This window comes from Xenopus laevis, chromosome 1S, assembly GCF_017654675.1.
Source record: "Xenopus laevis strain J_2021 chromosome 1S, Xenopus_laevis_v10.1, whole genome shotgun sequence".
Taxonomy (NCBI): Eukaryota; Metazoa; Chordata; class Amphibia; order Anura; family Pipidae; genus Xenopus; species Xenopus laevis.
In genome coordinates, this window is record NC_054372.1 from 99,237,006 (window position 1) to 99,264,992 (window position 27,987).

Here is a 27,987-nt window from a genome sequence, read left to right on the forward strand (position 1 = left end):
TGTTATAACAATATATTTTTCCATTTACCAAGATATCATGGAGATTGGGGGCCTACCACCGGAACTGTGGCGTTTGATACCGGCATATTTGCCTCTGCATGACCTGGAGCAATGTGGCTTGGTCTACCGATCTTGGTTTGATTTAATACTCAGCCTAGATAACACACGATGGAGACAGCTGTGCCTTGGGTGTGTTGAGTGCCGGCATCCTAATTGGCCAATTCAGCCTGATGTGGAGCCTCGATCTTGGAGGGAGGCATTTAAACAGCACTATGTAGCATCAAGGACATGGACAAAGAATGCACAAGACCTTGAGTCCTCTAACTGTCTTTACTCATTCCGTAGAAAGAAGGATCGTAGAGTGCTGCATGTTGGGCATGGCTGTGAGTATGAAAATCTCAGGACAGCCCTGGCTTCAGCTAATATCTATGACCGAATCATACTCCTGCCAGGTGTATATGAAGAGCAAAAGAGATCACCCTGAAGATTCCAGTAGAGATTATGGGCCAGGGAAAACTCGGAGATGTAGCATTACTTGTCTGCATTGACCAGCAGTGCCCTACCTCTCGGCTATGCAATTTAGTCGTCATGCCTGCATGGTTTTCTCCAGTCATGTTTAAGGTGAATTGATTTCTATTTTCTACTATTTACATCTTACTAGGTCTGCAATTTACTAGATATTGGGGCTTGATGACCAGAATACTTCAAGCTAATTTTTTTTTTTGATTCTGTGGGCTGTTGCACTTTTTCAAATTAGCGCTTATGCTTCTAAATCAGCAAATTTTAATATCACATTTTCTTTTTATTTGGCAACATAGTTCTAAAATGTATTATGATCACTGTTAAAAGGAGAAGTAAGCCCTTCTTGTAAACATATAATTCCTGCATTACTCCCTCTCCTCCAACTGCACCAACCAGACCCTGGAACAGGCATTTACCCAGTAGCTGATCATAATATTCAGAGTTGGAAGACAAACTCGTCCTGGCATCCAATGTCCTTTGCTCTGGTTATCGACTACTACCAGACAGCTAGGGACATGAAGTGAAATGGCCAAAAAATAGCTGCCCCCAACCCTGAGTCGGCTTTGTCTTTTCTGGTATGTGGGAGTAGCAGCATTCTATGGTATCTGATAAAATAAAAAATACAGTTATTTTAAAAAGAATATTACAGAAAGGTGAACAGTGCATATATCCAAAAAAAAAAAGTTACAAAAAGGGCTTACATAAAATATACAGTTGCAAACAGTATATAAAATAATAGTTTACTGAGTAGGAATTCCTTTTGTGTCCCATAAAGCACAAAAATCCAGTAATTTGGAACATCAACTTGTATACTACAGAACACTGGATCTCCTCACACTCTTATTCCAAATCTTACCCTAAATGATCTTCAGGCAGCATTTTGGGAACATCGTAGGGTAAGGGCACACGGGCAGATTCGGGGAGATTAGTCTCCCCGGCAACAAATCTCCTCTTCTTCAGGGTGACGATCTCCCGACCTGCCTTTCCCTACCTTCCTGCTGGTTATAATGAAAAATCACCAGCGGGATGGCACTCGTTTTCGCTTCATTTTCTGAAGTCACCCGAAGTTGCCTCACGAGGAATCTTCGGGCGACTTTAGAAAACAAAGCGCCGCGAGTGCCATCCCTTGAACTACAAATTACCTGGGACAAATGCCTGATTGGATTGTGGTTGACTGAGAAATGAAAATATTGTCAGCTGCGGAGTCATATGCTTTACAGGTGATTGGATGAAGGATATCGCTACCCCTGATCATATATGTGAGAATATTTAAAACCTGATTCTTTGACTGACTGTGTTTGCATTCCTTTCAATGGTTGCAAAAGAACCATAATGGTCTTTCTGATTTTTGCTATGCTAGATTTATTACAGTGGCCTATTTTAAAAAGGGTTCGGTACAGTAAAATAAAAGCTTAAGCTAATGCTTGGTTGGTTAATTAACACACTGTAATACAGCAGGTAAATAAACTCTGTTCATAATTGAGACACAGGTACAAGTATAATGTAGAACATAGATGGCCGGTTTGGTAGAAAATAAGTAATTAAACCAATGACAATTTGTATTGCCTTCTCTTTTTATTCACCCCAGACATCCATTGGCCACGTACAGTTTGATAATTGCAACTTTGAAAATGGGCAGCTCCTGATACATGCACCAGGCACTTGCCAGGTTAAATTTTGCACGTTCAACCAGTCCAGCATCCATTTCCACAATGTTGCCCTTAGTGTGCTTTAAAACTGTGAATTTGTCAGCAGCGAAAATGCATCTGTTACTGTTGAGGGCTCTCCCACATCTGATAAAAACTGGGCTTGCAAACATTTTTCAGGCATTTTGTTTAATGCTCCTGAGGCCTCACATTGTGGGCCTGGCAGCACTGATTACCTTGGAAATGCATCCTCTGGTGTACATTTAAGGACCTGCGAGATAATGGTTAATAGTGACCAAAGCAATTAACTTTCTCATGCGAAATCCCAATTATTGGATGACAAAGCAAGCGATACAGAAAATGAAATTAATGGAAACATATACAGGTGCAAAGAAGAGGAAGCCGTGACCCTAGACAAAGACTACAGTGAAAGCGATGTGAGCACAAACAGTGAGAATGAAGATGAACAGTCCGTGTACAAGCTGTCTTATCATTCCCATGGCTTAAGCCATGTACTAGCCAAGTCCATTCAGTGCAGGCCACAGAGTAATGGACTGCTCACACTTCAAGGTGATATGTCATTAAAAAGTTTGCAGCATGAGTTGCAGAGGGACAAGGAATTGCAGACTCTAGTTAACACAATTCAAGGATGTCTCATACGAAAGTGCCTTTTTAGAGATGGGAAAGGAGGGGTCTTTATATGCTCTCAAGGGCAAGCTAGACTGGAAGGAAGCATCTTCAGGGACCTGACCTATGCAGTGCGATGTATACAGAACAGTAAGGTAGGTCACTTCTAATAACAGATTTGGCTTTTGAGGGAACGAAAAGGGTGTCTACTAAAAATTTTTGATAATACAGAGGTCATTTACTACACACCAAACAGAGTGGTGTTTTTGCTTTTATAGCGCTGAAACCTGCAGCATGCTTACATTACGTAGCACTCAATATAAGAGGAGCGGGCAAGGGTAGGCACAAAGGCTTCCCCCCACCTGCTCCATTACTTGCACATCATTCGTACATGCAAGTTAGAGAGCAGAAGGAGGTGACTACAAAAAGTAAACAACTAATTGGTCGCTCTTGGTTCTTGGCTAGGTTCAAATTTGCCCAGAGTTGATAAAAGTTATTTTACTTCCATTTTATGTTTCACTGTGAAGACAGGCAGAATACAAAGGCAAATAATACAAGCAAGCGCACACACAAGAAAAAAGATGCTTAAAAAACATACAGATTTAACAAAATGCAAGTTAATTTAATGGCAAACTTCCAAGGTTCAGTTATAATATGCTATAATAGTTTTCAAAGCACTGTGTAAAAATGGCACATCAACATCAAAATTATACCAATATACTACACAATACACGCTGAGTTATGTGTCATTCATTAGAGACTGTGCTTAGTAATGTCACACAAGCCATTGTAATTTGTATAATAAAAATATACCTACCTACTTATAATTTACAATAGTGGGTACACTTTATGGTTTATAAGCTACATCAATTGCACAGTTTAATTTTCTTTTGTTTTCTAAGGAATAACTATTTATTCAAGCAACTTCACAAATGCAGATCTGTAGCTGAAACATGAATCTGTAACTTTTCTATATTTTAAAAATTGTATGGTAATTTGGTTACAGCTGAGCAATAAGGGCCAACTCACACAATAATTCCTTGTTTGCATTTTACATCATGACTTCCTGTTATTTAGCACTAAAGTTACAAGGACGAGTAAAAGCTCACAGACTTAATTTTAGTCTAATGTAAGTATTTGTTTTAATACTTTATGTCATTATTAGAACTATATTTATGTATATAGAAAAAAGAGTGCCAGTTGAAGGGTTTAATTTTTTTCATTCTGAATAAGCAAAAGGTGTTGTTAAAAATACTGTATATTATCCCAAAGCAAGAATGCCAAATGAATGATACCAATATAGCAAATGCATTTACAATTTTAGTAGATATAATGCAAATGAAATATACAATAATGCTAGAAAGAAGAAAGCTAAAACCAAATGGTTGTACCCTAAAAGTTTTGTAGAGAACAGACCAGACTAGACTAGCAGTGCTAAATTATTTCTTATTTCCTCTGTTCTTGCAATTCATTGTTAAGATTCGTGTGTGCGTGTTCATGTGTGCTATCGTCATTCTAGTTTGTTTGCGGGTTGTTCACACACCTAATAACTAGCCGTTTTAAAAGGAGCTTGAAAATTAGTATTACTACTTAGTTAATCTAGGGAATGATCTTTTGCATTAACTAGTTCAGGTTTAGGACCTTGTACTTTCTGGATAATGGATCTTTCCGTAATTTGGATTTTCATACCTGAAGTCTACTAGAAAATCATGTAAACCTTAAATAAATCCCGATAGACTGAGTTTGATTCCCATAAGGATTAGTTATATCTCAGTTTAGATCAAGTGCAAGGTACTGTTTATTACAGAGAAAAGGGATATCATTTTTGTAAATTTGGATAAAATGGAGCCTATAGGAGATGGCCTTTACGTAATTTGGCGTTTTTTGGATAACGTTTTTCCAGGTAACAGATCCCATACCTTTATTTAGGAATAATTTTCACAAAAGTTTTGCTTGATAGATGTGTATCATTTTTTTTCAGCCTCAGCTACTAATGTAGTTGCATAAACCTACTTTAGCTTAGTATTAATAATAACACCAGTGATACAGTTTTGACCAACATTGATAATATAATTTAGACTGACAGAAAATATTTCTCCCTTGTAATAATTGTTATTGTGTGTCAGTGAGCAAAAGGAAAAACTACTAAGGGGCCGATTCACTAACTTCGAGTGAAGGATTCGAAGGTAAAAAACTTCAAATTTTGAAGTTTTTTTTTGGGCTACTTCGACCACAGAATGGGCTACTTCCACCGTCGGCTACGACTTCGAATCTAAGGATTCAAACTAAAAATCGTTCGACTATTCGACCATTCGATAGTCGAAGTAATGTCTCTTTAAAAAAAACTTCGACCCCATAGTTCGCCATCTAAAAGCTACCGAAGTCAATGTTAGCCTATGGGGAAGGACCCCATAGGCTTGGCTAACTTTTTTTGATCGTTCGATTCGAAGGATTTTATTGTTCGATTGAAGGAATTATCCTTCGATTGTTCGATCGAACTATCTGCGCTAAATCCTTCGACTTGATATTCGAAGTCGAAGGATTTTAATTCCTAGTCGAATATCGAGGGTTAATTAACCCTCGATATTCGACCCTTAGTGAATTGGCCCCCAAGTGTTATTTCTTTTTTTTTTGTAACTTAGATTTTTATTGGATCAAATCAAGTTTATATCAGTTGCATAAAAAAAAACATTGCATTTTATGGGTACACATAGTGTCCCTTTCACACTTTACAACGATGACATTATCAATCTATTTTGTTATCCATTTTTAAATACAGTTACATACTGTAATGTCAGTTAAACAAAAATTAAACAGTATCAACTGGTCCACCTTTATTTATTCCTTCTGTGTATGCATTATATTGTCCTTGGGAAACTGGTAATCTTTCTTTTTCGGGCATTGGCCCAATCATACCACAATATCTTGAAATAAATCATAATCCCACCCTCAGCACAAGGATTAAGTAGTATCCTTCTCACCTTTATACCTGTTTTATCAAGTACATATTATAAATCAGATGGTTTCCTTAAGAGTTCGTAGGGAGCCCATATAGCTAAAAATGTAGGGGTTTTGTTTTGGATATGAGCAACCACACTCTTGAAATACTAAGCATTATTTCTATACTTATTCCTAAATGTAATTTTTTCCCCCCATATTTCCTCATTCATATATTTTCTCATATAACCCCACCAAAGTTCTTAAGACATATTCCTATTTTTCATAACACTTTTTATATTTATTAAAAATCATAGGTATGCTGTGCTAAATATATGTGAATAGTCACCATTGTATTTTCCCCATTCAATGTAATGGGGAAATTGTTTTAGAAAATTTTACACCACAAAGAAATGACACATAAAGATTATTAACATGAAGTAGATAACATAGAATATAAGAATTAGAAGTTGCTGCTCTATCTTAAAGGTGAAGGAAACCCTGTAGAAAAAAAACCCTGTACCCCCCACCCTACATAGACCCCTCCTCCCCCCAGGCTAACTGCCCCCCGGGTTTCCTTCTCCTTTAAAATGGCGGTTTGCCAGCCTGACCTGGAGAAATTTCTCTTGGCAAAAACATAATTCTTGTGTTTTTGGTAAATTGATGAATATTCAGTAAAGAAATGCTAATGTTCCCAGTGTGAAGAGCATGTTCAGCCAGTTTAAAGTTAATTTGCTAAAATGTACCATACTCTCATCTTAGTATATTGACAATATTGTAGTGAATTTTCATTTTGGTGAAAATATTAGTAAAAAAGCTATACATAAATATGGTAAAAAATAATCCTTTCATTAATGACTATGCAAATTGCCATGCAATTAGCATATTATATGCTGGACTGTTCTGCATATAATATGCACAATCAGAAAAATGAATCCAAGCAAACTTCTAGTTAACCAGCAGATCATAGGTATTACGGGACATCAAAGAAGGCATCAAAGTGCCAACTGTTGAAGAGATATAGAAAATATTGCTATTTCCTTAGTAAATGAATATTCTGGTCTTTCAAATAGGTCCAAATCATTCTAGATTGTAGAAGTTGAAATATTAAGTGCCAGTGAAATATAAAAGACTTTCCCTTCTGAGACCAGCCTCTGAGGATTTCAGAGAGCCTTATTCAAACACAAAGTCAAAATGAAAATCATCAATTCACAGCTCATCAAATAATATCTTACAGTTTAAGCAAGACAAGCCTAGAAGCCATTTATTTTCTTTATCTCCCTGACAGCCAGAACTGAATGTTTGCATTAAAGGGAATAAAATATTTGCTTGAAAAAGCCAGAATTATTAGGAGGCTTTAGATGACTGGCTTTACAAGGGCAATTCTTCTGGTAGAACATCATAAGGAGACATGCCTCCAAGGGAACATATGGATCTTTTCATTATTCCACCAACTGAAACAAACTGCCTTTGGCCACTGACATGAAGTAACTATGATGGTATGTATATTTCCAGTGATAGAGTCTTCTGAAGTAATTATGTAGATATCAGATACAGTATATTTGAAATCTTAGCACTGAACTGAGTTGAGGTACATATTGCAGTTGTGATATGTTACATTACATGCAAATAAGAGTTGAGACTCTGTACAGCTGCTGTGAAGATGTAAATTAGTTTTTTAAGTTAGTTTTTTGTGACTTTCAGGAGAAATCCATTTTCTTTTCAATCCTGGCATGATGACCCATAGAAATAACAAGAACTAATTGATTGGACCACAACCCACATTTTCACCCAGGTGGAAGGATCCACTGTATGCACCAGACTTATGAAAGCCTCAGTTTGAGCCAAACCTTTTACCCATTCTGAAATAAGAATCTGACATAATCAAAGGAGTGCCAGAAAAGGAGAGGTTACCCACATGAAATTCAACTTGCATCCATGTTTAACAACACACTACCAATCCTCAAACTGCCTTGAGAGAACCCACCAGTACATATCCTACTGCAGAATGGGTTGGATTTAGAAATAAATCCAGATGCCAGCACTTCAATATAATATATGTCTTTACTGCAGAAATTGGGAATAAAGAAGCATCTTGTTATATTTGTGAATCCCTACTTGCGCAAAACATTGTTTCTTGGTGCCGTAATTTTGAAATAAATGCATTTAAACTTTATGGGTCAGGGAACTCCTTCTGCCTGTGATTCATAGCACATGCAACTTAGGGGCCTATTTATCAAACTGTATAAAACAGTTAACATCTGAAAAACGACTTCAGACTTTGCATAATCCATTAAAAGTCTATGGTAAAAATTCAGGCAGCAAATAACTTCCAGTGGGGAAAAAGATGCTGAAAAAAATTCCTATAGCTTTTTCAAATGGCTGCTTCCATTTACACTGGATTTTTATACAGAGCTACACTGAAAATCAATACACAGCTTTATAAATACACCATTGTTTTAACATGGTAATGCCTTGTGATGTGTGGTGTATTTTGTTGCCTTTTTTTATACAGCGTGATAAATAGGCCCCTTAATCTTTGTGAGTGCCTTCTTGACTCTATCATGAAAATGTACAGTGGTGATTGAAAGTTTGAACCCTTTAAATTAATTACATTTTTCTATGGAAGTGACCCAAAAAAATCATCTGATTTTCAAACAAGTCCTAAAAGTAGATGAAAAAAAACCTAGCTAAACAAAATGAAACAAAAAATATTATATTTGGTCATGTATTTATTGCAGAAAATGATCCAATAGCATATCCACATGTGGCAAAAGTAAGCGAACATTAGGATTATCATATAATTTGAAGGTGACTTAGAGTCTTGTGTCTTCAGTAAAAGAGGTGACAATTAGTTGTGAGCGAAAGACCCTGTTTTATTTAAAGAATGAGGATCCGGCAAAGCCTGATCAGACATACAACACATTTGTGGATGTGCATCATGGTTCGAACAAAGGAAGTGTCTGAGGGCTTCAGAAAAAGAGTTGTTTATGCCCATAAAGCTGGAAAAAGTTACAAGACTAAAAAGTTTGGACCCCACCAATCAACAGTCAGACAGATTGTGTACAAATAGTACCTGCTCAGAAGTGGTCGACCATCAAAGATAACTGCAACTGCAAGGTGTTTAATAGTCTGAGAGGTTACAAAGGAACTCAGGGTCTAAGCAACTGAAGGCTTGTCTCACATTGGCAAATGTTAATGTTCATGAGTCTACCTTTAGAAGAACACTGAAGCGCAACGATGTGTATGACAGGGTAGGAAGGAGAAAGCCACTGCTCTCCCCCAAAAATATTGCTGACTGTCTAGTTTGCTAAAGATCATGTGGAAAAACCAGAAGGATACTGGAAGAATACTTTATGGATGGATTAAGCCAAAATATAACTTTTTGGATTAAATGAGGAGAGTGAAATGCTGTGGAAAGTCCTTCGGCTAGCAGTTCATGAGAGGGAACCCACCAACATCCAAGAGCCATTCTGTATGGAGGAATAGGCTAAAATTCCTCAATGTGGGTTTTCTTCATCTACTTTTAGGACTTGTTTGAAAATCAGATGATGTTTCAGGTCACATTCATATAAAAAATATAAAACATTTTAAAGGGTTCACAATCTTTCAAGAACCACTGTACAGTGCTGTGTATGAAAGCAGCACTAGAAATATAGTATGTTTAACAAGCAGTGACAGTTCCCTCTCTTTTTCCTTTTCAACTGTTATCGATTTTCGGCTTGTTTTTTTAATTGTTTTGGTTATACTGATCCAAGATATCCTAAAAATGTCCATTATTTTTGTTTTCTATTTTCTACTCTCTTTTTAACTTATATCCTGATACCAATATCAATCAGTTACTGCTGTAAAATGTTGCTGACAGATGAACCGTGAAAGGCAATTTGACAAACAGTGCTCTGTACAAGCTAAGTTGGCCTCTGGAGACACAGTAAAGGAACTGCTACACAGTTAATAGGCCAATGTGGAAACATTCTTCCTTTTCTGTAAAGAATAACATTTCCTCTGGCATTTACTGTGGCGGTTCTGCTAATTATAATGGAGTTGGCTTTATCCTTGCACCCTTTTGGGGGTGAGTTAATTTCATTTTTGGTGGAAAATTCCCAGAAGCCAATACAAGTGCCAAAGTTGGTTTGTCACTTTATGTTATCCTAAAATAAACTGGTAGCTTCACACACCTCATGGGGGCATTTGTAATCTGCAATGAAGCAGCTTCAAAGTTGTCTCAGAACAAATAGATTTAGATGTTCTGAGAGTATAGATAACTGTTTGAAATTCATAGGGGCAATGTTCAAATGTTGTTGAAAATGTTAGTCTTAGTTAAAAAGGCAACCTCATCATGTTTGGGTAAAAATATTTACCCAGATCATGGTAGTCTATGGGGCAAATTTACTTACCTTCGAAGTTGCGCCAGCGTTGGCTTCGCCACACTTCGCCAGACGAAGTTTCGCCAGGGCGCGCTGATTCACTAAAATCCGAAGTTGCACTCAGGGAGGCGAAAGGTATCGAAGTTGCACTAGTGTTCATTCGTCAAGTAAAGCGGTTACGCTAGCAATGCCTAATTTGCATACAGCGCCAAGTTAAAGTACAATGGACGTATATGTAGCAACAAATACATTACACTACACAAAAATAAAATAGAGTTGTTATTTTGCCCTACACATGTGCCCACTGTATAGTTTAGGTGCCATATGTTAGGAAATGTCGGGGGGAAGGGGGGTACTCCCAAAAAAATTTACGATCTTTTTCAGCCTACCACCCTTAAAAAAGTAAAAGACGCCAGCTTTTTTTGAAAAAATTTCAACTTTTTTTTAAGCAAGCCCTATCTATTCTATTGCACTTCACCTGGTCTGAGGTGGCGAAGGCAAGTCTGGTGCAAGAGGTAACGGCCACTAAAATCCGCAAGTGAATTAGCGTAGTTACGTCCCTTCGCCATATCGCAACTTGGCCTGGCGTAAGGGTGCGAAGTAGCGCTAGAGTAGGTCCACTTCGCTAGTGAATTTACGTCAGCACCCGTTAGTAAATCGGCGAAGTAATGAAGTGACGTCACGCTGGCGAATTTTCGCTAGTGTTAGCCACTTCGCCCTTTAGTAAATTTGCCCCTATATGATATATTTATATACATTAATTCTAAGGGGCTAATTTATTGATTTTCATATTTTTCCCCAAATTAATGTTCTTTTGCAATAAAAATGTGTATGTTACTAATTCTAAACCTCAAAAAAATCTTAATTTATTATGTGTAAAAAACACTAATACAAAACCTCACCATCTAAAAAGCTAGTAGAAGTCAGCTGGAGCTGTGCTTAATCAATTGTAAAATCTTCCTTTGCTTTGAGCTTTGAAAGCCTTTATGAGGTTTGTAATTGCACAAAAAATTTTTTGTATTTATTGTATTCGTTCACACTTTTTATTTTAGGATCTTTAACCAATTAACTTGACATTTGTGGTTTGAATGAATTGAGTCAATGAAATAATTTTTATGTTTTTTTTTTAAAAAATGAGGTTTTTTCATGGTTTTTTTTTTATTCCTTGTGAAATAAATGGAGTTCCTAGAAGCAAACTGCTCAAAACCTGTGTGAAAAACTAAAGCTGGCCATAGACGCAAAGATCCGATCGTACGAATCAACGTACGATCGGACTTTCCCATCTCCCGACCTGCCACTAACCATTCAGATCAAAGTCTTTACCATTCCGATCAAATAAAGTAGTAAAAGAACAGATCAGCCAATGTTCTACCTCTGACAGCAATCGTACGATACTTATGTCTGACAAAGCTAGTGACAGTCTCCCACTGAAAATCGTACGAGTGGCAATACATGCAGAGATATTATCGGCAGCCACAGAAATGTTCTAACCTGTCCGATCGACCAAACGACCGATCTTCGCCGGACGAAAAATGTCGGGACTCTCCACACACGGTTCAAAAATCGTACGAATCCACGATTTCGAGGATCGGGTCGTTGCGTCTATGGCCAGCTTAACTGAAGTAGTATTGATTGAGTCACTGCAATCGACAATGTGCAGAAATGTTTATTTTCCTCAGAAATTGATAGATTTTCTTAGCTGTGACATTTCATTTCATTCCAAGGCTAAAAAGAGAGCTGTATTTCAAGCGCAGTGTGTTGCCTCTATCACCCTGAGACTGAACAGAATACATAATTATACAATCTTGTCATGCTTACTGGTGTATCTTAATGGTTTTCCGTCAGGGCAGGTTTCCAGGGCAATGTATGGCTGAGAAAATTGATTCAAAATCCAATGTGGACATTAGAATGAATATAAACATATTGAAAGCACAACATGTATTTTGAAAAAAAAAACAAACAACTCAACCCTTATTGTGTAAGCAGTCTGCTCTTTGTTCTGTTACACGTTGCCATTTAAACAAACACACATTTCAGATCAAACGGCCAAAGTGTTGAATCTATGGTGATGGTATGTGAGAGGTGACATCACAAGCAGCATGTAAATCCTTTGGACTTACATTTTCATCGTATTAAGTCTATATGTATAAAGGTATATTGCTGTATTGCTGTATTTTGTGCATTTTATGGCATTGCTGTGTTTTTTTCAGTCACGTGAGTTTTCTTTTTAACTTTTCTACATATTCAGTTATTATTAATCATGAAACAATTGCCCTGAACCTTGACCAACATGTCCTTAACCTTCAGCTCATTATCATGTTTGCAATCCATTTTTTTGCATATCACTGTAATATACTCTAGCAATATGATATTTCAGGGGACTCGTCCCAGATTCAAACTCAGGAAGGTCAGATCTCACCCTCATTATGAGGAAAAAACATATATAATGCAAGCATACTATATGCATTTAATGAGAGTTTGCAAAACAGCAGGTTCACTACTCAAGCAACACAAACCATCATTTTTATTTGCCCTCCGGCCTTGTCTTGCGGCAACTGTAAGCTCACCAGAAAGAAAAGTAGTTTTTTTTTAAATATGACAAAATTCTTGATAATGATGTCTTAGGCTGCCAATAAAATTACTGCATGTCTCACCAGTCCTTGTCCTTAAAACTTCTAACTAATTCTACTCAGATGATTCTCAGCCTGTGGAAATCATCCCCTATGCTGGCATCAGCCGTCTTCCATGCCTGCACCCAGAACCATTGTTTTAGGCCAGGCACAAGCACATGCGGGGGATTTCAGCACTGAGAGTATGCATTTCTGCAATTGCAGAAATAGGGCAAAATTCTCATTGCACTTTGCAGTTTGTTTCCCATTGATTTCAGTGGGGATTGACCTGCAGTGAGTGGTGGGCCTTCAAAGCTCCCAATGTACCTTCTTGTTTCCATCATCACAGTAATACATGTTAAAAATCAAAACACAAAAATAATGATATAATCCTGTTTTAAACAGCTGAAAGCTGCGGTATACCTGTTGTTAAATTGCTTTTCTGCGTTCTGGGGTTTTTTAATGCACACCTAGTAGCTTATATTTGTTATAGAGGCAATATATCTACAGCATAAATACTGGCATCTGGGTCAGATATATTGAAAAGAACCCATCTAATAAAGGTACCCATGTTTATGTTGTGGTTTCCCTGGCTTTACCACTGTTGTATAAACCCTGTAATCACTTACATTACAAAGGTTATCTGTGCACCCAGAACCTCTGGTTTAATAGAACAGCTATCTTCAAACTTTTTTTTTTATTATTGATCAAGTACATTTTTGGCACAGAGCAGGTGTAGACTGATAAATTGCATGCATTATGGATGTAAATTGCATCATCTGGTGCCATAAAATGATGTAAAAAAAAAAATGGTGTAAAATTTATACTTGATACAATTGTTAATAGACAAAAACAACATGGGCTTGTGATTTTTTCACCTTATGAATTTCAAATATCCTCCTGGAACATTGCCTAGACTTTTTTGTGTGTTTTCTCTTTGTCTGGGAAATATTTCCTGTTTGTTTTCCCAGCAACAGCATGATCAGTTTGAACCATGCTTCAACCAAAGGGGAAGGCAAAGAGGTACTTGTAACATTTCTCTTAATTCTGTAATTGCCTTTTCCCTAAATAGGTGTATAATTCTCTGTAGACATCAAGATGACCATTTATATATACTGTAACTGCTAGAAGGTTCTGTTCTAGGAAAGTGGCAAATCAGTTTGCTTTGCATCACAGCACAGTGCATATGCATCACAATACCAGTGATGGCCAGGCCGTTCCTTGCTACTTGCTACAATGATAAATATTCATCTAACATACCTGTGCCATTTTATTGGCACAGATTTATTGTTATTTAACTCTTAATATGTTGACTGATTCATGAATAAGCTGCGGTTTTCATGTTCGCCTCATGAATATACAGTAGGTTTGTTAGACAACGCTTTGTTTCTACAAGCTATTTTATTGTTGTAAGCTGGATGTGTAGTGAAGAAATTGTTGCTCATATATCAGTGTTTTTGGTACATTTTTCGTTATTAGTCACCTTTAATTTTCCTTCCTTTCTTGATTCATTCAGGGTGCCTCGCTTATTTCGTATTTTGTAGTGAACTATCAAATTACTTTAATTGGGAGGGGGGTTGTATTAATAACATATTTTGACATAAGCCTATCATGTATACACAAAATGTATATTTATATAGATTTTAAATATCATAGTTTCTGTGCTATTCAGAATTGCTGTTATTTGTAGTCCATCGCTGCTTATTTTCTGCTTTTGAATCCAGTCTATAACAATTTGTTTTTTCTCTTTATTCTGCAGTGGAAACCATATTTTTCAAGGGCTTGCTGCTGGTATCGCAGTAAATGAAAATGGAAGAGGTCAGATTACAGGTGGGATAATTATTAGTATTCCCTATGCACTTGGCAAGCATGATTATTGTTTTCATCTTTCTCTGCACTGTTTCACCGAATGTATTTATTTCTTTTTCACCATGTTCTGTGAATGTACCAAAGCACAGGAGCAGTAACCCTCAGTAACCAATAAGATGTTTTATTAAAACAGGTGACCAGTAAATGATACGTGTCGATTGGCTGCTATGAGTTACTCCACCTGGGCAAACGTAGTGCTTTTTATTACATAACCTTATTTATGTTTTATTTAGTCTTCTCTTGTGTTTCCTACCACCACCACCTCTGTGCTGCCATTTTGCACCAATCTAAATCCAATCTAAATCCTCTTTCGTTTCTCTGCCAATTTAGCCTTAGTAAGTAAGCTACAAAGATACCCTGGTTTACTCATGCCTCTGCAGAACTGCCATTAGCTTTCTGCCCACACACCACTGTTGGGGAAATTCAGTTCCCGGAGACAACTTAAGGCGAAACACAAAGTTAATTTGACACAAGCTCTGTGGATTCTGAGCTCAGCAAGAGTCAGAACCCTGAACAAAGAAATCACAGGGTTTATAGACTTTTAAAAAAGGAAGTTATCGGTGGAAGAGCACAGAGATATCGCTCCACAGCACAGTTAAACAAAGATCTGAACTTACAACCCAACAGGTGGCTCTGCCCTCAAGACTAGCTTTAGAACAGAATCCATCCAAGTCATTGGGGCTCTGCGTACAAATAATTCTGTTTCTTTTTCATCACATTCATGTCTCTCGCTCCTTTGTTTCATTTTCATCATTTACTTTTGCCATTTCCTTCTTTGAAGATGAAGAGCTGTTGAATTGCCATTCATAATATAACAGCCCTACCCCCTTTTTGCCTCCCCCTTTTTATGATCCAATTCAGTCCCTTGGATCCCCTATAACGTTTTCTCTGCTGCCATCTATTTTATAATTATATTTTCTTTTCCTTCTTGGACCCCATGCACACTGTGAAGTTTTATTGCAAATGTCTCAATCACACCATCAAACTTAAGCAGTGATAAGGAATGTACTGGAACCTGACTTGCCACTTTCCCTCACTGTGACTCAAAGGGCTAATGGCTTGGGCTAAATTTAAAAAATTGGTGACTGCACTGGCGCAATTTGGCATCTATGTATGTAAAAAAATACCCATTCATTATGTCTGTATATGAATATATGCTTTTTGACATATTTAGGGGCACATTTACTAAGGGTCGAACCATTTAATCCTTCGAACCGAACAATTTGAAGGATCGTACAAAAAAAACCTTTGACTTCTAAAAACTTAGCCAAAGACTCAGAGAGGTTCTAGGAGGTCCCCATAGGCTAAACAGCAATTCGGCAGTTTAAGGTGGTGGTGTCGAAGTTTTCTAAAGAGACAGTACTTAGATTTTCGAATGGTCGAATTTGTGAAGTATTTTCAATTCAAATCGAATTTTGGCCTATTCGATGGTCGAAGTACCCAAAAATTACTTTGAAATTCAAAGTTTTTGAATTTGAAAATTCACTTTGATCCTTAGTAAATGGGCCCCTTAGTGTACTCTCACAAACCCTTGCAACAAGTATTTATGGTGACAAAAAGAAACGTTCAAAATTATACAAATGCTTCTGATCTAGCAACCTTGCCTCTAGAAACAATGTTTATATTCATTTAAGCAATTACTTAGAACATGTGCAGTTCTGTTCAGGATGTGCAGAAGCTGTAGAATGCACTCTAGCTGAACATCTATCATCAGCATAAGGCAAAACATTAAACTATATTATATTATACCTAAGTCAGATTCGGTATGCACCAATGTGTCAATAAAATCCTTTGGTTTAGTTAGACTAAATAAAGCAGCTGTCTGCATCAAAGAAGTACAATGGAATTAATATTGATCATTAGACAATTGTTGTATTCAGCTACATTTTTATGTTGCAATATAAAAAATAATTATTTTATCATCTACTCTGTCTTTAATAGCTCTTAATAAATAAGTGAATATGTTGTAAATTACCAAATACTGCCGTGTAACCTGGGTTATTATTTTTTGCAGTATTTATCTATAATTAATCATACAATTGTGTCTCCCTTATGTTCATCTGATTGTGAATTAAATACATTATAAAAATTAACCAGTGAAGACAGTGTCAAATATTGTTTGTCCCCATTGAATTGAAAACATTCAAGAAGAAAATCACAAAGCTTTCAAAAAAGAGGATTCTGACTTCTTATACAGAAATTACCAAACTGTTGGGCTGGTCAGCCTAGGGTGCCCAAAGCAGGGCCAGTAACATCAATTTTCTTAAAAACCAATGGCATATTGTCTCAGAATATCACTCTCTACATCATACTAACCGTTAAAGGACCAGTAACATCAAAATATTTATTTTAAATAAAATATTTAGCTGCTAGGGTCCAAATTACCCTAGCAACCATGCATTTATTTAAATAAGAGACTGGAATATGAATAGGAGAGGATCTGAATAGATAATATTAGATAGTTAATAAAAAGTAGCAATAACAATACATTTGAAGCCTAAGAGTGCATTTTAGATGGGATTAGTGACCCCCCATTTAAAAGCTGTTAAGAGTCATAAAATGAAGGCATATAATTCAAAATCTATTTAAAAAAAAGAAAAGAAAATGAAGGCCAACTGAAAAGGTGCTCAGAATTAGCCATTCCATTATATACTAAAAGTTAAGTTAAAGGTGAACCACTCTTTCATTTTTACATGTGACCAGAAGAGCATAGTTTGCCATAATTTGGTTCATGAACTAGTTATTATACAGACACAGCTGAAGTATGAGCATCAGCACCTCTACCATACATGACCATAGCAATATGATAAAACTGTGTTGACATTGTTATTATAAGTACATTCTTCATACCATTTAAGCTTTTCTTCCCTGTAAAGTAATCCATTACATAGCCTATACTTAGTTATTGAGAACAGTTTTTAAGTTCATTGGGCAGACTGATATCCCAACCCTTCTATCATATTTATTCACAGAAACTTGTGCCTGTATTTTAAAATAGGGAAAACAGAATATTTATACTACTTAACACTTCTGTGAAAAATGTTTCAGAAATAAATGCTTCAATTTATTTATTTTTGCTTTTAACAGAAAATGTCATTCGTGAGAATCAGTGGGGTGGAGTAGATATTCGAAGAGGTGGTGACCCAGTTCTGTGTTGTAACCTCATATGCTGTGGGTATTCTGATGGAGAAAGAGGAAAGGGTCTCATTGAAGGAAATACTATTTATGGTAAGTAGAAAACGATGTACATAAGTCTTATTGCTTAAATTATGCAAAGCCTGACCTGGACTACAAAGAGCAGTTAACGCAGAATTAAGCTGCGATTCTGGGATATTAGTCTCCCAGCACCAAATCTCCTCTTCTTCAGGGCAACTAATCTCCCCGAACTCCCTCCCATGCCTTCCCGCCGGCTAGAATGTAAATCGGTGGCAGGATGGCACTCAGAAGAAGAGATTTGTCGCCGGGCGATTAAACTCCCTGAATCGTAGCATGTGTCTCTGCCCTTAGAGTTGATTATCAGTTTAAATAGAGCGACACAAATTTTTAAAAACAAATGGATGATAAAGTTGCTTGTCCTGACTACATACAGTATATTGTTGCAGCAACAGAGGTGTAGGCAGTTCTCCTCCAGCCAAGATTCCAGTTCTTACAATGCTTTGCATGAATATTTTCCACTATCATATTTCAGACTGAAGATATGCGCCAGAAACGGACACCTTATTTACTCAGGCTGAAAAGAACCAATGCCACCAGTTACTCATTTCCCATTAGCTGAAATGGTTGGTTTCCAACAGAGACAGCAAAATATGCTGGTGGATCATACACTTCTCTGTGACATCAGTCAATTATATACATAACATCAATCATTAGACATTAACAATTAAAATAACTTTACTTTTAGACGGAAAATAAGTCTTGGGAGTAGTGCAATAAAAGCAATTTTTGCACCTGGTCTAGTAATTCATTGCTAATTACAAATGTTTGCTTTCAGATAGCTGATTGTTAAATACTACTTGCTGTGGGTTGGTAGATCTGGGACAAATGTGTCTTCTGTTATATCACCCAATGGTATTTCAAGTTCATTGGTAAACAAGGCTCAGGGGTAAAAAGCAAGAGAAGCAAGGCAAATTGTATGATAATAATAATCTTACAACAATACATGACAGTCACTATATACATCACCCTGTGAAAATGACCAGAGGTTTTCCTATCATCCCATATCTTTTGCGTGGGTACCGGTAGTAGCAGTCTGTTAGGGATGTGTATCATCAAAATCATTGACAGGCATCACTCAGGAGAAAGCCCAAAAACAGAAAATACAGACCAGCAGCAACATCACACCTATGATTCTTTATTATTTTTTAATTGAACAGAAACAGATATAGGGTAACATTTAAATTGAGCATAAAAGTATTTTTGAATTAAAGGAATTCAGATTGGCTTATAGCTGGCTTCTTATTTAGTAGTTAAGTGATCAAGTTAAGTGTGGTCTTGGTCTGTGTAATATAATACTCTATACACTATATAACTTATTCACTTTGCTTGCTTTTGAAGAAAATATTAAGTACATACTTTTCGTAGTCATGTTTAGTTAGCATACCATGCCAGGTTTCTGAGTATATGTTCAAAAGTGACGCTAATCTGTCATTCCCTTGCAGCGACTGAAATATAATTCATTCTTTCCCTCCAATGCAAACAGCTGACCATTAAATGCTACCTGTCGATTGGTTGCTATGGGTTATTAGACATGTAGCAAATTCAAGAGAATGTATTATATAACTCCCTAACCGCTTCATATTGGGTGCATGAGACGGCAGGCGTCCAGGTTACTTTAAAGTGCATCATGCAATGCTATGATTACAACTACTTGTCCTCTTTTACACTGAATATCTTAAGAGGAGAAACATCACATTGTGTTGCATAGCGGGCCTGCAATGATCAAAACACAACTGAAGCCTTAAGTTGCCAGTGTTCTTCGAGACAAAATGTTAAATTTCCCTTAACAGAGTGAGAGCACTTTGGAAAAACATAGAGTCATTAAGCCACCTGTGTTCCAGCCACATTCTAATAGCAGCTCCAAGTATCTCAAGGGGTATCATTTTGCAACTGTGAAATAACATTAAAAGGCTTGCAATGGCAGAAATACACGTTACATAGAAAGGCAAGGGTGCTTGAGCATATAACAGATGTTTAGGGTCCTTTTTAAAAAAACAAAATCAGATGTCTTATTCATTACAGTTCTGGAGCCATCTGGGTTGAAAAAAAAAGCTACAGATTCTCACATCAGAAATGATGAATAAAATATTACTCAGAATTCAAAATAAACACGTCAATACTTTAACCAGGTGCACAGCCAGCACCACAATATCTGATCATTTCCCACAATCTAAATATAGGGCACTCTGAAATATTGCGGTCTGATATTTTGCCTTAATTGGACAAGGTGTAGAGTGGTGTCAGGAGCTGCCCTGATAGTAAAATAAACAAGCAATCTCCAAGGCATGGAGGCAGGGCAGACAATATATGTTTAATAAACAAACAAAAAAAAAAAGGGGCACGCTCCCATTGTGTAAAATTGTATCAGCACCATTAGTCAAAGAAAGATATATTGCACTTACAATTAAGCAGAAAATGATTGTTCATCAATAAAATCTGTTTCCCAACGTGTTTCGTCATATCCCAACTTTCTCAAGGGTGATGGTGTGCTGTATATATGATCGACAACTGATATTTCCAAGCACCTTTATTTTTTAAACAGGAAATTTGTCTCCGCTAGTGCAGATAGCGTTATATCGCTCATTGCACTAGCAATGCGTCCCCCCTTAGACTTGCTCCCATGCTTAAGTCCCTCAACGCTAAACTTCCTCAGGCAGCAGCAGCCCCAGGATCACACCTGTTTATTTTACATCCCTGAGCACGGCCTATTTGAGGGGCCAGAAATAATTTGCATTTACTGGTAGAAATGGAATCCAGGTACAATATACTGGACCACTAGCCCTGGTAGCAGATAAATCATATTTACAAAATAGGAAAGCAAAATAAAAAGTGAAAAATTCAGTTTTTTTGAAGAATTTAGAAATGTTGTGTTTATTGAGTTCTCCCAGTGGATTAAAATATGGGCCTACCATTCGAGAAAGATACTTCTTTCAAAATTAACAGCGAATGCCCCTTTTGACCATTTTTTAAAGCGGCTCTGCCCTTTAGTACAGGTATAGGATCTGTTATCCAGAATGCTCGGGACCTAGGGTTTTCTGGATAACAGATCTTTCAGTAAATTTGGGTCTTCATGCCTTAAGTCTACTAGAAATTCATTTAAACTTTCATTTTAAGGATTAATTATATTTTAGTTGGGATCAAGTACAAGCTACTGTATTATTATTACACAGAAAAAGGAAAGCATTTTTAAAAATTTGGATTATTTGGATAAAAAGGAGTCTATGGGAGACAGCCATTCCGTAATTCGGAGCTTTCTGGATAGCGGGTTTCCGGATAAGAGATCCTATACCTGTACAAACTTGAATGTGGGCCCTTATTTACTGACAGCTCAGAACAGGTCTATTTTCAAACCAGAATTCCAGCGACATTTGTACCTTGCATTTTTCATAATTCTGCCAATCATACTAGAGGTGGCATCTGTAGATATCCTACAAGCTGCATTGACATCATTATGGTTGTCATAGGTGCGGGGCATGGGCATACTTTTATATGGCCCCTAATTATGTGCAGTTTTGAACGTAAATAAAAATAGCATATGAAGCTGCAGTTCTGTTCTTTTAGTAATAGGTTCAATGGAAGTATTGACACATGTATGTCATTTTAACCCATGTGCCCATGTTTAGCTTTGCTCCTGTAAATCATATCTTTTTCAAATAAATCTACAGGTATAGGTATGGGACCTATTATCCAGAATGCTCGTGACCTGGTGCTTTTCCAGATAACGGATCTTTCTGTAATTTGGATCTTCATACCATAAGTCTATTAGAAAATCATGTAAACATTAAATAAACCCAATAGGCTGGTTTTGCTTAAAATAAGGATGATTTATTTCTTAGTTTGGATCAAGTACACGCTACTGTTTCATTATTACAGAGAAAAAATCTGGATTATTTGGATAAAATGGAGTATATGGGAGACGGCCTTTCCGTAATTCAGAGCAGTCTGGATAATGGGTTTCTGGATAATGTATCCCAAACCTGTACTACTGAAATTACATAATATTTTTCATGCACAAATACAAACAATGTTTTTGTTTATAGTGTCCCTTATAGCACATCTTCATACTTGAAAGAGATAAAGCCCCAATCATGTGGATGTTTTATTGTCTATGCTGCCTTAGACTAAATATGTTTAAATGAATGAAAGCGTATTACAATTCTCTTTTTAAAGGTGCCTTGGAGAGTACACAGTAGTTATTCAAGAAGAGTTCTACCATGAGATTCCTGTGAGGAGGTTAATTAGAAGAAGAAGATAGATGATTAGCATTAGCTTGTTTTCCTAGTAATTTTCCCCTGGGGCTTAAAGCTTGTATTAAACGAACTGTGAACGCACATTAAAGGTGTTTTATTTATGATTCAGTACCCATCGGGCATTATAAGGCATCTAAGATAAAACTGAAGACACATTTGCAAGGACATGGAAATATTAGTTTGGAATGTCCCAATATTTTGAATAATGTTGAGGTTAGATGTTTTTAGTCAAATGATTAATGAACTTCTTATAAAGAAAAACATTGTAGAGAGGTATAATCTTCTTTGCCTTAAACCATCTTGTTTATTAAATGTCTACTTGTTTTTGCAAGTGGTAAATCCGCAGAGGGTAACGTCAGCAACGCGAGGAAAGCAGCAAACTACATCTCCCTTGTACAACAAAGCTTTGGGTTCATCCGTACCACAGCAGTCTCTAATGTTAGTTGTATGCCACTGAATACTACATTCTTATTTGTAGCGCACCCATCGCTTCTATTCTTTAACAGGAAACTTAAAGTCCTTGGAACTCATCCGAACACAGACTGACGCAAAAATATCTTAAATGGTAACTCAGGACACATGGGGCAAATTCACTAAGCAGCGAAAATACTCTAGTGACGCCTTCGCCACACTTCTCCAGGCGAAGTTTCCCCAGGGCACCGCTAATTCACTAAAATCCGAAGTTGCACTCAGGGAGGCGAAAGGTAGCGAAGTTGCGCTAGCGTTAATTCGTCAAGCAAAGCGAAGTAATGCCAGCGTTTTTTGAGACTTAGAAAAAATTTCAACTATTTTTGGACAACTCCTATCTATTGTATTGAACTTCGCCTGGTCTGACCTGGCGAAGTAAAGTAAAATGCACAAGTTAGTGAATTAAGGGTGATAGGCTGAAAAAGATCATACATTTCCTAACATATGGCTCCTAAAATATACAGTGGGCACATGTATAGGGCAAAATAACAACTCTATTTTATCTAATGAAGCTTTCCCAGGCTTGTGTAGTGTAATGTATTTGCTGCTACATATACCTCCATTGTACTTTAACTTGGGGCTGTATGCAAATTAGGCATCGCTTTGCTTGACGAATTAACGCTAGCGCAACTTCGCTACCTTTCACCTCCCTGAGCGCAACTTCGTAGTCGAACCCATTTATTTTTTAATTATTTAAATGCGAACTGCCAGTATTATAACAATCAATTAAACTGTAGTGGGCATTTAAGAAATCTTTTTCACAAATAATATTTTTTTCCTACAGTTCTTCAGCCTAACATTATTTTCCAGCTGCAACTAGCACAGTGATGCTGTGAGTCACTGACAGATTTCTCCTGTTTTAACTGGTTGATCCCTTCATGAAATGAACTGCTGATGAACCACATGTTACTGTGTATGTTGAAAAATGTATAGAGAAACAAATTAAACTACAGGGTAATGGCATTTTATAATAGCAAAGGATCCTCTTTAAGTATACAGAGTAGACAAGCATGTTGCATTATTGCTTTTTCGCTTTCTTAAATTACAAGGAATGATCTTAAAGAGCATTGCAATAAATGAATAAGTGGTATCGCTGACAAAATAGTAAAACAAAGGTATCTGTGATTAACTGCCTAGGGTCCTCTAAATATTGTACACTATAAATGTTTATTTTTTAATTAGCTAAATATATGTCTGGGCATCACTTGCTCTTAGCCGTGGAACTGATAAAAATAAATACATGCATATACTGTAAATGATTACTTGTTTCAGGTAACAAAGGATGTGGTGTATGGATCATGTCATCCAGCCTTCCACATATCACCAGCAACCAGATTGGACACAACAGTATCTATGGAGTGGCAGTCTTCTGTCGCAAAGATGATGCCCGTGACTACCTTGCTAACCAGGCTGGAAATGAAAACTTTAATGATGATGGAGAGGCAGCCAACTGGGAAAATGATCTGGATAGTGAAGATGATCGGTTCTCCTCAAGAAGGCCTATTAATGTGGCTCTTATTGAGTCCAACTGTATTATCCATAATGGAGGTGAGGCTAAAATGTGCTTGTGGGTACCTGTCATAGTTTGCCTGGAGCTGCCTTTTGAACATTCACTTCATTATAGGTTATGATTGCTTATTTCCAGTAATGAAATAAATATCATTAACATGTGCTTTTCAAAATTCATTTTGCAATTAATAATTTATTTCAAGTGGTACAGTAAAGATGCATTGAATCTGTTTGGGAATCTGTGATTCTGTTTGTGATTTAACTAAATCTGAACCTTCATTCCTTATGTCTACTAGAAAATCATGTAATCATGTAATCAAATATCATAGTCGAAGGATTTACCGCATTTCCTACGATCGATCGATTCAATTAAATCCTTCGAATCGAACGATTCGAAGGATTTTAATCCATTGATCGTATGATTTTCCTTCGATCATAAAATTGTTAGGAAGCCTATGGGGACCTTCCCCATAGGCTAACATTAATATTCGGTAGGTTTTAGGTGGCAAAGTACTTGGTCAAAGTTTTTTTTAAAGAGACAGTACTTCGACTATCGAATGGACGAATAGTCAAACGATTTTTAGTCGTAGTCGAAGGTCGAAGTAGCCAATTCGATGGTCGAAGTAGCCAAAAAAAAACATTAGAAATTCGAAGTTTTTTTTTCTTCTATTCCTTCACTCGAGCTAAGTAAATGTGCCCCTAAGTCTGGAAGACTTTTACTAAATGACGTCTTTGAAGAATAAAGCATGATTATGTCACAGACAAAAAATAACCGTATAACAAAAAATCATTTGTGTGTTGTCTAATAGTTGCCTGATTAACACTCTCAGCATTATGAATGGATGACAGTTGTAGCAGCTAGCTCCTAGTGGCATTAATATACCTACACCTTTTATTTAAAAAAAATGTTTCATGAACAGAAAAAGACCTTTGTTTTATGAATGCAGATGGTCTCATTGTCTATAAATTCTTCTCATTCTACAGAGTAAGTAAACACCAAGCTGTAACTGCAATTGTTTGTTTGTTTACACAGCAGCAGGATTGTACATAAAAAGCAGCGAGGCGCTGAACATCATGGCTAATGCAATACATGCCAACAAGGACTGTGGGGTTGCTGTCTTTCAGAGCACGCAGTTAACAAGAATTGGAAACAACAGCATTTCATGCAACAGACTGAGCGGGGTCCAAGTGGAGGCAGGATGCAGAGTGGAGCTGAGGGGAAATGGCATTTATGATAACAGAAGCCACGGTCTAATCTCCAAGGGTGATGGGATCATATTAGAAAATGATATCATTGGAAACAGAGGGTGCGGGATCCAGCTAATACAGACTGCAGACATGAAGGTACAAGAATTAGCGTGATTATGTGTGTGTGTGTACGTGTATTGAATCGTCAGTGTAAAAGTTCATCCACAGCAGCATATTTGTCTCCCTCCAGCACTGGTTGGTAGGGGATGCAGATAGCTGTAAAAATAATAAGGCTGCAGGGCGGATAGTCCAATGTACATGAATAATGTTATTCATATTTCCATCTGACCTGATTTTTTTTATTGGCGTCCTTCATAATTCATTGAAGTCTTACGATTTACTACTTTGGCACAATTTGCAATTTGCTTTCAGTGGTGGAATAGCCTATAAATTGTTTATGTGAAAACAAAAAAACTATTATATTATTAGATATTGATATTATTATACATGTATAGGACCTGTAATCCAGAATGTTCTTGACCTGGGTTTTTCTGGTTAATGGATCTTTCCGTTATTTGGATCATCTACCTTAAGACTACTTGAAAATCATTTAAACATTAAATCAACCCAATAGGCTGGTTTTGCTTCCAATAAGGATTAATTATATCTTAGTTTAGATCACATACAAGATACTGTTTTATTATTACAGAGAAAAAGGAAATCATTTTTAAAAATGTGGATTATTTTATTACAATGGAGTCTATGGGAGAAGGCCTTTCCATAATTCTGATTAACGGGTTTCTGGATAACAGATCCCATACCTATATGGATAAAAATAGTCCCAATGTGGTCCATTATAAACAGTGCAAAGTAAGAAAAATGCTTGAAACTGTGTCAAGGTAATGTTGAAATAACATTTTTCTATCAGAGTTAAAGGGGTGGTTGACTTTTACGTTAACTTTCAGTATGTTATAGAATGGCCAAAGAGACTATTTGCAATTGGTCTTAATTATTTACTTTCCTCTTTTGACTCTTTCCAGCTCTAAATCTGGGGTCACTGACCCCAGCAGCCAAAAAACGATTGCTCTTTACAGGTACCATTTTATTTTCAATCTTACATTTTATTACTTATCTTTCCATTCAGATCTTCTCCTTTTCACGCTGCAATCTCTCATTCAAATCACTGCCTAATTGGTGGGGTATTTTGGACTCTAACAACCTGATAGCTGGTAAAATTTCAAATTGAAAAGCTAAATCATTTGAAACTAAAAATTTAAAAAATGAAGACTAATTGCAAATTATCTCTAAAAAGCACTCTCTGCATCATACTAAAAGTTATTTAAAAGGTTAAAAGGTTAACCTCCCCTTCAAAGTGTTACAAATTGACAGTTAGATAGCTGGAATATTCTGTGAAGTCTGCAAATTTTGAACAATTACTTACTAATGGTGCCCTAAGTGTTGCCCACAGATACCCACACTCCCTAGCACAGTGATCCCCAACCAGTGACTCATGAGCAACATGTTTCTTACCAATCCCTTGGGTGTTGCTCCCAGTGGCCTCAAAGCAGGGGCTTTTTTTTGAATTTCTGGTTTAGATACAAATTTTGGTTGTATAAAAAACAGGTGTACTCCCAAACAAAGCCTCCTATAAGCTGCCAGTTCACATGGGGGCTACCAGATAGCCAATCACAGCACTTATTTTGCCCCAACCAGAACATTTTTAATGCTTGTGTGGCTCCTTTACTCTTTTTAAATGTGAGTGTTGCTCTCGGGTTAAAAAATGTTGAGGACTTCTGCCATAGCAGATGCACTGCTCATAGCAGCTTCTTTCAGATTTCAGCCAATATTGCATATCTTAACTTGCTGCTTTTCATAAATACAATACTCACACTCAACTGAATGAATAACTCTTTTATTCAGGTGACCAGGAACAGGATCCAATCAGTTCACGATTTTGGCATAGCAATTCTTGACCTAGCCAAAGGACTTGTGCAGGAAAACACCATATTTCAAGGGAAATCTAGAAGCAACATTCTGCACGAAGTCTCTAATTTTGAAGATTGTATTGTTCAACATAACAAACTGCTAACCTTCAAGAAAAAGTAATTAAACGTGTTAAGTCGGGTAGTTAATAAACCATGCTATGCTAAAGATTTGAATTGACTGTCAAACTCTCACTCCTTGCCAATCAGCTCTACTGAATAACCACAACAGACACACAGCTAATGGTGCACCACATTGGTGGTCAGACAAATCCTTAAAAATGGATGGGTTTCTCATAAGTTTAGGAGCATCTTAATTGTATGATGCCTCTGGCAAATTCTCTTTCCTCTCCTGCTCCCCCACCCTGATTAATGGGTTCCTCATTCACAACTTCCAGCAGGTACAGGTACAGTACCTAACTGTAATTAGGTCTCTGATTTCATCCTATGATAGTAAATTAACCATAGTATATCAAACTTATTCATGTTTGGTAAATAACCCCACCTTGTTTATCACGTTACTATTATTTAGTCTCCAAAACTGTAACCATTTATCAAAATGTACTGAAGTCATAAATCTTTTTTAAGCATCATATTGCTTTCAACATTTACAGGTCTGATGTAACCTGGACATTAGAGAATCCACCTGCAAGACCATATATTGCACAAGAGGTGTCTCCAGCATGCAAAGCACCCAAAGAGTTGCAACAGTGACTACCAGAATAGCAGCAAGAGTTGAAGGACGTTGCCATAACAATGGCAGTATCTTCTGCACAATCCTTTGACTGTAGGAGAGA

At 36.9% G+C, this 27,987-nt stretch overlaps 1 pseudogene; it reads left to right on the forward strand.

Annotated features, from left to right (window-relative positions):
* The first annotated feature begins 37 nt into the window (after positions 1-37).
* On the forward strand, positions 38-27,975 carry LOC108703691 (annotated as a pseudogene).
* Positions 27,976-27,987: the final 12 nt, after the last annotated feature.